The 14,545-nt window shown below is 37.0% G+C and overlaps 2 pseudogenes; one reads left to right on the top strand and one right to left on the bottom strand.

Annotated features, from left to right (window-relative positions):
- Positions 1–95: 95 nt before the first annotated feature.
- On the bottom strand, positions 96–1,917 carry LOC121136340 (annotated as a pseudogene).
- Positions 1,918–4,047: 2,130 nt separating this feature from the next.
- On the top strand, positions 4,048–4,972 carry LOC106020763 (annotated as a pseudogene).
- Positions 4,973–14,545: the final 9,573 nt, after the last annotated feature.

The raw sequence follows: 14,545 nt of genomic DNA, 5'->3' as shown, positions 1-14,545 counted from the left end.
ACAGCCTTGACAGTCCATTTATTCTTGGAAATTATGATGAAATCTTCCCCAACCACGTGGATGCCTGCAATAGCAGTGCACATGTGCAGAGCTTCCTAGTTGTGCTCCTCAAAAGGGTCTTTGACAGACACCACTGAATACTTCTGGGTGAATGACTTATACAGGTCATCCATCTGGATGTACCTGTTGCAATAAAAAGAAGACTTGAAGTCAAGGTCATACATGCCAGATCTGAGCCACTCAGAGGCTGCCATATCCATGTCCGTGACACCCTGGTCAGTGTCGCTGGCCTTTGCAGTGGGCCATCAGCAGCTCCAAAGCTTCTTTTTTCTATATGATGTTAAAAACAAACCTATCCTCATCACTCACATTGGTGGCATCCTTTTCTTATTTCTCCTTAATGACATTTTCAGGTTTCATAAGTGTGTGCTACATTTCATATGGCTTCCCTTAAACTGGATGCTCCTACAGACAGGGTCATGAACTCTTGGAGGGCCAGTGTGTTGTCAGCTCAAGAACCACTGTACATCACAGGAAAATCTTGTACCAGAAGGATGACTTCAGGTTTGCTGGCCATGTCAGAAGAAGTGAGGGTATAGGGACACCCCCTTTTCCATGGCACCAGCTTTTGAGACAGCCTAGAACACTTCCAGAATGGCGTTTGCAGCAAATTTAGATTTATTTTCAGTGCCATCCATCTTGATGATCTGTTTGTCCATCTCCTCTTGTTCCACAACATTCAGTTTCTTGTAACCCAGAGCAGGAGTAATAGTCTTATTGATGTGATCAACCAGTAGTACATGCTTTCATTTCCATGGATTTCTAGCCGAGTAGGGTGATTATGTAATTACACTTTTGAAGAAAGCTCCTGTGTGTGTGTGACTATTAAGGTCTTTCCTGGTTGGAAGATCTGGGCTCTATATTTTATACATCTTACTTCACCTGAATAGTTCTTCAAAATTCCAAAATTATAACCATCTTCATAATAAATTATTTATAGAATATGAAAGACAAAGATAGTGGTTAGTTAGAAAGGATTGAAGTCTTGTGTTAATTATTTGCCTGGTCAAAACACAAAATGATCTGTTCATTAAACAGACATTTCATAATGCTTTATAGTAACAAAAAAACCTATGTCTTTTACTTCATGGTTTCCAGATCTTTTTAACACAATGTTCACCTCTGGTGTGTGAACTGTGGGTATTATATCCAAGCAGTAATGGGAACAGGCTGAGAACATTGAAAGAGTAATTCAACTGAGGCTTTTCTAGTTCCCTTGGCCCATATTGTCTCCTTTGTATTTTGAGACATGGTTTTATCAAATTCCATGCAGGAGTTCAGTGAATTTGCTCTCCTTTGACTGCACCCTCTGAAGTGCTGAATTTACAGATCTACACATCCTATGTTCTGTTTTTGTTGATATTTTTGATGCTATCAGCATCCTCCATCATTCCAAGGCTCAGCCACTAAGTTTGAAATGAGGAAGCCAGGTCAGGTCCCTATATCATCTGTATTTTGAAAACATGAGTGCTTAAAAAAAAGATACATGCTGTTAAGGCCTCTGGATATCATTTTAAAACTATATGAGTAGTGATCCATGAAAATATACATGTATTAATGAAATAATTAATGGACTCAGAAGCTATGAATGTGAAGTAGAGTGGGGTGAGTTGGAGTTATATAGGGAGTTTGAAGAGGTGAAATTGAAGGAAGAATTTTTACTATATTATAATTTGAGATACAAAAATAACCAAATAAAGAGCAAAAATAAACCAAGAGAAAACACTCCAGAATCAAAGAATGACACATTTGTTTTGAATTATTTTGTCTCTGCTATTTATTTATGTAAATTATCACACTTTATTAGTAATTCTGAGATACCTGAATTACCATATGACCATAGTACCATATTACCATATTACCATAGTAAATATTTTAATAAGAATGGTCCTACTTATTGAATTTTTTTGTATATCGATATGTTTTTACCTCTAACTTTCATTGTTTTGGGCTTCAAAGGGCCTAAAAAGTCATTGCCACAGATGTGAAGTGAACAATATATGATTTAAACATTAAGTAGACCTTTACTACTATCTTAACACTGACTTCCACATAAGTATTTTCTTTACATTTTCATTCTAGTCAGAAATGTGACTTAGAAATTTATGCAAGATCAATATTTTGTTGTTTGTTTCAGTGTAATATACTTTTTGGATCATCTAATGATATTAAATAGCTGCACTATTAGGTTATCAAAAATTGTTTTATGCATTCTCAACTGAAGATAAAAGAATGTGTAGGCATAAAAGGAAATGGAAAGTAAATCTTTTGTATTGTGTAAGACACACTTAAGAATTTCACATAATTCTATCATCAGGTTCTCTTTGGAAATACTCCCACAAAAAACTCATATTTTCTGTATTCATAGGACTTTTAATTTGGAGCAATGAATTCAATATAAATCTTATCATTTTGCATATTGTGGTAGGTTGTTACCATTGGCTTGAATCAGCATGTGGCTATGTAAAAAGTCATAAATGTTCTCTCAATTCGTTGATTCCCAACCACAGACACTGTCTTCATCATTGGAAACAAATAGAAATATATTCATCATGTGATTTCATCCCATATTGTATTATCTTGGAAGAAGTATAACTGGGTAGATTTAACTATTATTGATGGCACATATTAAAGGATATCTTTCATGGGAAAGCCTTCAAGAAAATTGGATAATGTTTATATGCAGTAATACCATTACTCCAATAGTTTATAGTATAAAACAGAAATAGGGTGTTAGGATCCATTAGAGTATTGCCCATGTTCTTGCACGTGTAATATTTCTGTATTTTAATCCTGTTTACATTTTGAGCAATTCTGTGTACTCTGATTTAAAAGTGAGCCCCACATTTCTTTTGTAGTAAGAACATGGTCATGTATGCACCAGGCCTGACTGTTCAAGGAGGTGGGGACTGAAGCTCTGGCTCTGGGACAATCTGTAGTGCACTTCAGAAAATCAGTAGCATTGCATAGACATAGAAAAAGCATGTTTTTATACCACGTAGTTTACTGATATTACTAAGTTAGCTTTGTAACATAAAATTTCGGTTGTGTTTAATGATATTACATGTGTTTCATATCACTGGACATTTTAATAGTGGTGGACAGAAATGTTCTGTGATCATGAGGATTTATCTTACACATATTTGTAAAAATTTGAAATAGACTGAGAAATAAATAGTACATGTATTAATTGCTATTAAAATTCTAAGTAAGTATGTAACAAAGGCTTCCTCAAATCAGAAAACAAAAAAAATGTAGAAAATATTTTTAGTCAAAGAAAATGAAAAACCATAAAAGACACTGGAACCTTCAAATATTTTTCTGGGTAGGAATCACACATTGTTATTTAAAGAATCAAACTTCACACTGACACATATATTCTAAGAAGAATAAACTTATTTTATGTTATTGTAATAAAAAGACCTGTGTTCACATGCTCCAAGTTTTCATTTTATTTGGCAGACAGTTTTTCTAAAGTGAGGCTTCGAGCCGGGCATTGGTGGTGCACGCCTTTAATCCCAGCACTCGGGAGGCAGAGGCAGGCGGATCTCTGTGAGTTCGAGGCCAGCCTGGACTACCAAGCGAGTTCCAGGACAGCCTCCAAAGCTACAGAGAAACCCTGTCTCGAAAAACCAAAAAAAAATAAATAAAATAAAGTGAGGCTTCTATAAAATACCCATTTTGTCTTAAAGATGTTTGCTTCATTTTACTGTGAATACAGGCTAGTTTTTTTACAGTAATTCTGGCTTCACATAATCTAGATTACTGTGTTAAATATGGCTGTCATAAGAGGTAATTCATGAGCTAAGAAAAAACACTATTGTGAGTATGGCATTTACCACAGCTGACTAATGATTATTGATGTCAATAAGCTTGAGAAAATATCAATATTTTTACTTACTTGACTCAAATGTAAAAGTCTACAACCAGGTACCAACAATAACAACATTTTTGGTTTTCACCAAAAGATGTTCAAGAAATAAGAACATGGTAAATGCAACATCTACACCAGAAATCCACTTCACTCAACTCTCAGAGGATCTAGACCTACAGCCTGTTCTTTTGGACCTATTCTTATCCATGCACATCTTGGCCTTGTTTGGAAACCTGCTCATCATCCTGACAGTAAACTCTGACCCCCATCTCCACACACCCATGTACTTCTTTCTCTCCCATCTGTCCATGGCTGATATTGGTTTCATCTCCACTACTGTTCCAAAGGAGATTGTAGACATCCAAATCCACCGCCCAGTCATCTCCTATGTGGGCTGCCTGACACAGATATCACTGTTTATAATTTTTGATTGTATAGATAACATGCTTCTGGCTGTTATGGCATATGACACGTTTGTGACCATCTGCCAACCCCTGTATTGTCAGGTCATTATGAATCCCAGTGGTTGCTGTGTCTTACTTCTAGGGTGTTTTCTCCTTAGCCTTCTGGAATTACTTTTTCACTATATGGCAGTATTAGATTTTGCCAACTGTGAAGATATTTTTGAAATTTCCAACTTCTTCTGTGTCCCTTCTGAACTACTTAAACTTGCCTGTTTTGATACTTTCACCAACAGCATAGTCACATACTGTGTAGGTGGTCTCTTTGGGTTACTTTCTCTTTCAGGAATCATTTTCTCTTACTTTAAAATAGTCTCCTCCATTTTGCGATCATCACCATCAAGCGAGAAGCAAAAAGCCTTCTCTACCTGTGGGTCTCATTTGTCTGTCGTTTGCCTGTTTTATGGAATAGGACTAGGAATTTACTTCACTTCCTCTCTGTGATAGTCCTCAAGAAATAATGCAGTGGCCTCAGTGTTGTTCAGTTGTTTTACCTATGTTGAATCCCTTCATCTACAGTCTGAGGATCAAGGACATTAAAACTGCCTTAAGGAACATTCAGAACAGAGTATTCTAATTAGTGATATTCTTTATGAATTCACATTAATGTTTCTATATATTAACTGTACCGGTAAATCCCAGTTAATATCTTACATTATTACTTATACTTCCCAGTATTGCATGATATAGTCACGCTTACTGGGGTTGCACATATGGTGCATGTGTAGATGTAAAAGTGCACAAAACTTTGAAGTGAGAGATATTAAACTTTTCTAGGGAGGATTGGTGCACATTTTTGAACAGCCTTTTACAATATGAGTAAAATCAACACTTAAAAGCTCTGCACAGGAAACTATTGAAATGGGTCATTCTGCGCTAGGCATTGGTGGCACATGCCTTTAATACCAGCACTCAGAAGGCAGAGGCAAGCAGATCTCTGTGAGTTTGAGGCCATCCTGGTCTACAAAGCAAGTTCCAGGACAGCCTCCAAAACAATACAGAGAAACCCTGTCTCAAAAAACCAAAAAAAAAAGAAAACAAATGGGTCATTCTATTGAAATTATGTTTTATAAATGACAGAGAACCAGGATTGTCCAGCAGGCTGCCTGAACAGGAACTGAAAAAGGAAAATAAACTGATATTCTAATGTGGAAGGTGAAAGTTCAGTGGCTGCATCTTTAGACGGAAAATGGATTCTGAGAGCAGGAGACATATCAAAAATTAGAGAGAAAGACAATGAATTTGAAAGAGAGAAAGGGTTGGTACATGTGAAGTAGGTTAGAAAGGAGGTGGTAACTATTCTATTTACATTATAGTCTCACTTTTAAATATTCAAGCAACTCCAAATGATCAGTAGCCCTATTATATACATATGATAAATGCACTGAAAAAATCAGAGAATTATCACCTTTTACAATAGCAACAAACAACATAGAATATCTTGGGGTAATGCTAACAAAACAAGTGAAAGACCTGTAGAGTAAGAACTTTGAGTCTTTAAAGAAGGAAATTAAAGAAAACAACAGAAAATGAAAGATCTTCCATGCTCTTGGATAAGTAGTGTCAACATAGTAAACATGGCAATCTTGACAAAAGCAATCTACAAATTCAATGCAATCCCCATCAAAATCCCAATACAATTCTTCACAGACCTTGAAAGAAGAACACTGAACTTTGTATGGAAATACAAAAAAACCCAGGATAGCCAAAACACCCCTGTAGAATAAGGAACTTCTGGAGGCATCACCATCCCTGACTTCAAGGTCTATTATAGAGATATAGTCCTGAAAACAGCTTGGTATTGGCTTAAAAGTAAACAGATAGGCCAATGCGATTGAATTGGAAACCCTGACATTAACCCACACACCTATGAACACCCGATTTTACAAAGAAGCTAAAGATATACAATGGAAAAAAGACAGCATCTTCAACAAATGGTGTTGGAATAACTGGATGCAGACATGTAGATGATTTCAGATAGATCCATATCTATCACCATGTACAATACTTAAATCCAAATGAATGAAAGACCTCAACATTAATGTAGCCACACTGAACCTCTTAGAAGAGAAAGTGGGAAGTGGCCTTGAACGAATTGGTACAGGTGAACACTTCCTAATCATAACACCACTAGTCACAGACACTGAGATCAAAAAATAATAAATGGGACTTCCTGAAACTGAGAAACTTCTGTAAAGGAAAGGACACAGTTAGCAAAACAAAACGGCAGCCCACTGAATGGGAAAAAAATCTTCACCAACCGCATATCTGACAGTGCGCTGATTTCCAAAATATATAATGAACTCAAGAAGACAGCCACCAAAACACCACACAATCCAATAAAAATTGGGGTGCAGAACTAAATAGAGAATTCTCAATAGAGGAATCTAAAATGGCTGAAGGATGATTAAGAAAGTGCTCAACATCTTTAACAATCAGGGTAATACAACTCAAAGCAACTGTGAGATACCATCTTACACCTGCCAGATTGGCTAATGAAAAACATCAAGGACAGTTTATGCTGGAGAGGAGTGCAAAGTTCTATGACCACTTTCAATATCAGTATGGCGGTTTCTCAGGAAAGTGGAAATGGGTCTACCACAAGACCCAGCAATTCCTCTCCTGGGTATATACCCAAAGAATGCACATTTATACAGTAAGGACATATGTTCCACTATGTACATAGCAGCATTGTTTGTGATGGAGAGAAACTGGAAGCAACCTATATGCTTCTCAAATGAAGAGTGGATAGAGAAAATGTGGTACATTTACACAGTGGAGTACTACTCAGCGGAAAAGAACAATGGAATCTTGAAATTTGCAGGCAAATGGATGGAACTAGAAGGAAACATCCTGAGCAAGGTAACCCAGACACAAAAAGACAAACATGAAGTATACTCACTAGTATATGGATTTTAGACATAGAGCAAAGGATTACCAGACTACCATTCATACAGACGGTCAAGCTAGGAAACAGGAAGGACCACAAGAGAACAATACATGGTCCCCCAAAGAAGGGGAGGGGCTAAGAACCCCTGAGCAAATTTGGAGCAGAAGAGAGTTGGGGAGGGAAGTAAGAATGGGAGAAGGGAAAATGGGGAGGAGAAAATAGAACAAGAGGACTGAGACAGGGGAGGAATAGAGAAGGATAAAAAAGGAGATGCCTTGAAACAGGAAACCAGTACAGGTTCAGAGAGAAGTCTGGCACAGGGGAAATTTTAAGGGATCTAGAGGGATGGCCCCAACTAAGATTCTAGGCAGTGTTGGAGAGGCTTCCTTTGATACCCTTCCCCTACAATGAGATTGACAACTACCTTGGTTACCATTCCTAGAGCCTTCACCCAGTAGCTGATAAAGCAGAAACCAGCACCCAAAGCTAAACCCTGAGCCATACTCCCAGAATCCATTTGCAGGGAGGTGGAGCAAAGGAGTCAAGACAGTACTGGTGAAACCTGCAGAAATAGTTAACCTGACCTATTGAGAGCATGGAGACACTATTCTTAAAGCTGGTGAACCAGCATTGGACTGAACCAATCCCTTGAATGTGGGTGCCATCTAGGAGGCCAAGGCAGTCTATGGGACTTCTAACAGTGGAGCCAGTGTTTATTCCTAGTGCACAAATGGACTTTGGGATCCCATTCCCTATGGAGGGATACTATTGCAGTCCAGATATATGAAAGAGGGCCTAGGCATTCCCCCAAATGATGTGACAGACTTTGATGATCCCTGTGGAGGATCTCACTGTCCTTATGGAGTGGATAGGGGAGGTTTTGTGGGTTGGTGGTAAGCATGGGAGGATGGCAGTGTGAAGGAATGGGTGGATGGATATGTAAATAGGAATGTTTCCAAAACAAATAAAAAACTGAAAATAAATATTTAAGCAAAATTGATTAAAATTTTAACAATTCCCAAAGAATGGTGACACTTATCACCCCAGATAATGTGTGTGATACCTGCTACTATGTTTACTTATGACAAATATTATGCATGTTATATATGTTACTTGGTTATGATTTTCAAATTAAATCCCATTGTGAACTTTCAATATAGTGAGCCTGTTATTTCAAGTGAGAGAATTAAAGTTCATGGACAAGGATTGACATGAATTAAAATCCACCAATGAAGCATAAGATGGCTGAGGTTCACAATGCTCTTGTCCTTTCATCATATCCATGAAGCCACAACAACAAGTCACTGGATAATATAGAATAAATGGAGAGGAATATAAGATTGATTCATGTGATTTATTTGAGGGGGGATTGATGTTGCTGTAAACATAACCATAGACTTTACAAATTCAATTAACATTCCAATATTTTATGTTTCTCGAAAATAGATCATTCAGTAATGATACATTTATGTTTAATGTTTCTATTCACTGTGTAAATTTTAATAAATATTTTAATTTAAAGCACATTTACCATATCTACTACCAATTTTGTGATGTATATTAAAAGGAAACTTTAATAACATATTCATGATTTAAGATAATATTGGTTAAAAAACAAACATGTTAGTATCAAAAAGCTTGATTCTTAAATTACAGGAAAACAGCTTGGGAAAATGGAACAAAATAACTTTGTCATTGTGAATTGTTAACTTTAATTAGACATTTAGACAACACTGCCCCTGGATATCTTAAGGGGCTTTAGTTATTCCAAACAGAGGGAAACTATGTTGTGATCTTGTAATAAATTGGGGTAAACTTAACTGCTTTCTATATTCTTTTGACTAGGAAGAGTTTTTTTCTTATACAGGAAAGAATGTAATATGATCTTTTTTCAAATATTGTGACATTTAAAGCCAATAATAAGCTTTGAATGGAAACATGAGAAATTAAAGAGCAAAGAATTCTCTGATCCTAACTCCAGTGGAACAGGTAGATAGATCTCTTACAAACAGGCAGATGCTGGATAAACTGGTGCTGGGATGGTTTCCTGTCTCACCTGAACACTGCAGACCTCAGAAAGCTCCAAGCAGGGCACTGGAAGACGGGCCGGGAAACACTCATTCTATTTTTCTTTAGAAGGAGATTGACTGTGATCATTAACCATTCATAATCCACCCTGTTTCAATGAAACCAAACTTTTATGAATAATATTTGGGAACTTGGTTGTCATTCTATCCAAACTACTTCCTGTTATTTGGGGGTACTGTCTATTCCTTGGGGATCACAGAAAACACAGAAACCTGGCCAAATCCTGGATGTAGTAGATTGCAAGCCTGCATTGTCCCTGCTGTTTTGGATCTTGTATCACTTGGGCCACTGCTTCAGGTGGTCTTGCTTCATCAAATCATATTAGTGTGGTGGGCATTCACAGCTTTTCATTTTCTGTGGAAACTAAAGCAAAATCTCCTTTCCAAAGTAACCTGTCCTTAGACTTAAATTTTGAAGTCAAAGCATTTTCAAATATATAAATTGGATTTGGGTTGTGGTGGCACACCCCTTTAATCCCAGCACTCAGGAAACAGAGGCAGGTGGATCTCTGTGAGTTTGAGACCACCTTGGTCTACAAAAGCTAGTTCCAGGACAGTCTGCCAAGCCATAGAGAAACCCTGTCTCAATAAAACAAAAAAGAAAAAATAGATACATAAATTGGATTAAAAGCACATAATTTATAATCAAATGCCTGTTAGCAGCTGTTGCTCTTTCCTCAGCAATCAATTCAAAGACAAGACAATAACATACAGTATCTAGACTCTCTGTATAGTTTCCATCCTTACTTGGCTTTTTTGTTACTCTATTCCTTCTACATGTTTTCTTTTTTGTTATTTGAGATGGGGTTTCTGTTTATTTTGCCTGTCCTGAAATGCACTCTTTAGACCAGGCTGGCCTTGAAATCACAGAGATCTGCTTGCCTCTACTTTCTGAGCACTGGGATTAAAAACCACACACAGCTACTCTTATTTCATTTTAAATCACTCTTCCTTTTCCCTTTCTCTCCCAAGCCTACATATATGTAAACGCTTTAGAGGTTTTTTTTCATCTTTTTCTAGCCATGAGTCTTTTATCTGCTAAATGAGTGGTGTATGTTTTAGCTACTGTGGGCAGGGGTGGGGGGATGTGTAAGTTTACCACCAGCACTGGGGGCTGTGCTCACAGCCTTGTTCTATGCTGCCATCAAGCAGCTTGCTGCCAGATGCTTGTACCTACCATTCAGTTGTTAGCACGGCCTCTTAAAAGATCCATGTGGTTTTTGCCACTTATGTTGATTCAGGAGACCTCATTTAAAAGATCTGCTTGAGCCTCTGCTTGTCCCCTGGCAAACAGAGCCACCTGAGTAAATGTTGCTACCAAGAGCCTGTGTTGTCTCTGCTATTTAATTTTAGAATACCCTTTTAAAGCTTTTGTCAGGCTCTATATGGAAATCCGTGCCTCACATTGAGGCACATCACAACAGAAACACGTACAACAATAACCATCAACAACAGCAACAGAAAATAATTAATTTTGAACACCTGCAAGGTCTTAAACACTCACAAGGAAACTGTAGTGAAACATCCACATGATTGGAATATTTCTTTAACATTTCAAGGAATCTCATTCCACAGACCTTAGGTTTAAATGTCTGCAAGATGTTATTTAAACAATCATTTATCATTAATGATTTTCCTCTTAATAAGGAAAAAGCTTCCCAGATATAAGGTAACATGAGCTTTTTTCAATTTGGAATTGAAGTGCCTAATAGGATCCCAGAGAGACAAGGCCTCTTGTTTTAAGTTAAAAAATAATGATTAAATTACTTCTCTCTCTTCCTTTGTAGGAGTAATCTTGGAGGAACCTCACACTTGGATGCTAGATATTTCCCCAACTGTCAAAGTGCCTGAAAGTTTCCTGGGTTCATACTTATGTGTCTACCCCTAGAGAAAAAAAAATTTAAAAAACGTGTGGGTGAGTGCAATGGATGGAAACTCATTCGAGCCCATCAAAGAACTATGATTTGGATGTTAAAAAAATCATCTGTTCTGAGTTTTCCTGATTACCTACCTAGGATTTGTAACTCTCTCTTTGTCTCTTTGTCTGTCTTTCTGCCTCTGCTCTGTCTCTGTCTCTGCTATTTTCTCTTTTTTCTGATTCTTCCTGGAGCGTCATTCATCACAAATTTTTCAGTAGAAATCCATAACAGTGGCTTTCAATCTTTAGAATGTGTTGGAATCACTTGAAGGATATCACAAACAATAATCTAGCTAGTCATCTCTTGAGAGCTCACCTAAGGCAGGGTGCTCATGAGAACTAGGCTGGACTGGGCAACTGGGCAACTGCTCCTTTCATCCTGGATTCCTTGAACCTGGACTACATGCAGACAGGAACATGAACTCTTGCATGGCCAGCTTGTTTCCAGCATGAGAACCACTGTTGATCACATTGAGATGTGGGACCCATGGGATGACTTCAGGTTTGCCAGCCAAGTCAGTCATGTGATGCTACAGGGAAACCCCCTTTTCTACAGCACCAGCTTTTAAACAGTCAGGAACACTTCCAGTATGGCATTTGTGCCAAATATAGATGTATTTTCAGAGTCGTCCATCTCAATGATAAAATTTTTCCACCTTATCTTGTTCCACAGCATTGAGTTTCTTCCATAGTCATGTTAATGTACTTAAGAGCCTAGGATACCCCTTCCCCATTTTCTCTTGTTCCATAGCATTCAGTTGCTTAATACCCAAAGCAGGTACAGCACTTTTCTTAATGTGCTCAATTACCACGAGACCCCTTCCCCAGTAGCAGATGGCATCAGTGTCACAGAGTTTCAGGGTCTTATGTGGGTCAATGGAGGAACTGTTTGGCACAACAGCTTGGAAGAAACATTTTGAGGTGCAGAGATCAACCTCAACAATGGGATTCCTCGAGAGTCAACGACCTCTCCGACACAAATCTTAAGAACAGACAGGGAGAAATTCTGGCCTTTGAATTGCCAGACAGAAAAGAATCATGTCTCTGCAGATACAGAAAAAGCATTCAGTAGGACATAATAATGAAAAAGTAATTACTAAAGAGAGCCCAAACTGAAATAAAACTGCAAGTGTAATATTTAGGATGTTAATCAAAATCCTCATAGCTATCCTCTTGAGAATATTGAACATCTCTCCTGCTTCCTCCATTAGGCCCAGGAATTCCTCAGAGATTGAAATATTGTGGACCAGTATGAGTAATCACCAGCTTTGTGCATTGAGTTTGTAAGGTTATGTAAGAATAATTAGTTAGCCCATTCCTGTAGGTCATCAGGAGGTTGCTCTATATAACTGTAAACAGGACTATATAACCCTGTTTGCTCTTTCTACAGTGCTCTGCATCAGAAAGTTCTTGCTATTATGTTCACTTCAGGATTCAGAAGTGAGCTTGAGCCATCAACAGCCAACAAATAAAGGAAAGTTTGTCATATCATGGCTCCAGAGACCTACAATATATTCATGTAAGTTCTGAGGCAATTGAGTATGAAAAAGAGAGTACAACTTTTATTACAACAGTAATTTGAGCAGCATGATGGTGTAATAAGTGTCATAAAAATTTGAGCTTCTCTATTGTGATTATATAGTGTGATAGCAGTCCTCAAATTCTCATTCAATTATCCCCAGTGTCTATTCCTCACAGTCCCATGACCAAGGAGAGCAGAAACTATGTTGAAAATGTTGTTTCAGAAACAACTTAAAGTACTGTGGCAATGCTGTTGATGGTGATTCATTAACTATACTTTTATAGAAAAACTGTTTTATGTCTGTAATTATTAATGAATTCTCTGGTTGGAAAAAATCCGAGCTCTACACTTTATGCAGCTTACTTCATCTGAATAGTTCTTCCAAATTTCAAAATTGTAAGCATTTGCATAATTTTTATTTATAGAATTTAAAAGACTAAGAAGGTGGTCACACAGAAAAGAATGAAATCTTGTGTGAATTACTTTGCCTGATCAAAACGCAAAATGAACTGTAAAGTAAACAGACATTTCATTCTTTATTCTAAAAACAGTTATAGGCCCTGCCTTTTTTCTCTCCTGTATTCCAGTTCCTTTGGAATGGAATGCTCAATTCTGCTGTGTTAACTGAGGGTTGAATATTTGAAGTGCATTCGTAACAGCCTCACAAAAATGAAACAATAATTCAACACAGGCTTTTCTACTTCCCATGATCCATAATTGGCTTCATCCTCTGAAGTAACTGAATTACAGATTTACAAAGATAGCATCCTATTTTCTCAGATATTTTTGCTGTTATCAGTCTCTTCCATCATTCCGAGTTTACAATGAGGAAATGAAGTCAGGTCCCTATCTATTTTGTAGTTTGAATTCAGGAGTGCATATACATATACCTGGTGTAAAGACTTCTAAGTGTCACTTTAAAACTATATGATTTGTAATCCATGAATATATGCTCATGTGGATGAAATAAAATTGAATGTACTAGGTGCTATGAATGTGAAGTAGCCAGGGGTGAGTGGAGTGTTATACTGGTTATAAGAAGTGAAATGCACAGAATAAATGCTGCTATACTAAAATTAGAAATACAAGAAAACAAACATAAATTAAAACCTAGACAAATCAAACTACTTAAGAGAAAAAGAATGACCCATTTGTTTTAAATTAGCTTGTCTCTGCTATTCATGTATGTGAATTAGGACGTGTAAGAGTAATTCAGAGTTACATTAACTGTCATATGACCAAGTTTTAGTAAATATATTTTGTATGAATATTCAATCTTGTATCAGAATTTTTGTATATTTATGTAATTTACTACCTCTAACTTTCAATTTTTGGTCTCATAGGGCCTAAAGAGTCTTTGCCACAGATGTGAAATGAACAATATATATTTTAATCATTAAGTAGTCACATTCTATTCTCATAACACCAACTTCATCATATATGGTTTGCTTTACATTCTATTCGGTAATATGACCTAGAAATTGAACCAAGATGAAATATTTTTGGTGTTTGGTTTTATGTCTTTCATAGGTAAAGTGGGAACAATATTCATGCAAGGTGGAAGATATTTATTTGTGACAATATCGTAATTCCAATAGTTTATAGTGTAAAACAAAAGAGGGGTTAGAGTAACCATGTGACAGTTTTTATCTGGAAAATTAACTGATGAATATTAAAAGACACAGATCTCACAGCTAAGCACTGAACTGAACTCAAGGAATCCAGTGACAGAG

This window comes from Mesocricetus auratus, unplaced genomic scaffold (assembly GCF_017639785.1).
Source record: "Mesocricetus auratus isolate SY011 unplaced genomic scaffold, BCM_Maur_2.0 Super-Scaffold_100066, whole genome shotgun sequence".
NCBI classification, from domain to species: domain Eukaryota; kingdom Metazoa; phylum Chordata; class Mammalia; order Rodentia; family Cricetidae; genus Mesocricetus; species Mesocricetus auratus.
The sequence above is the reverse complement of the archived record's forward strand: the minus strand, read 5'-3'. Positions and strand labels throughout refer to the sequence as shown.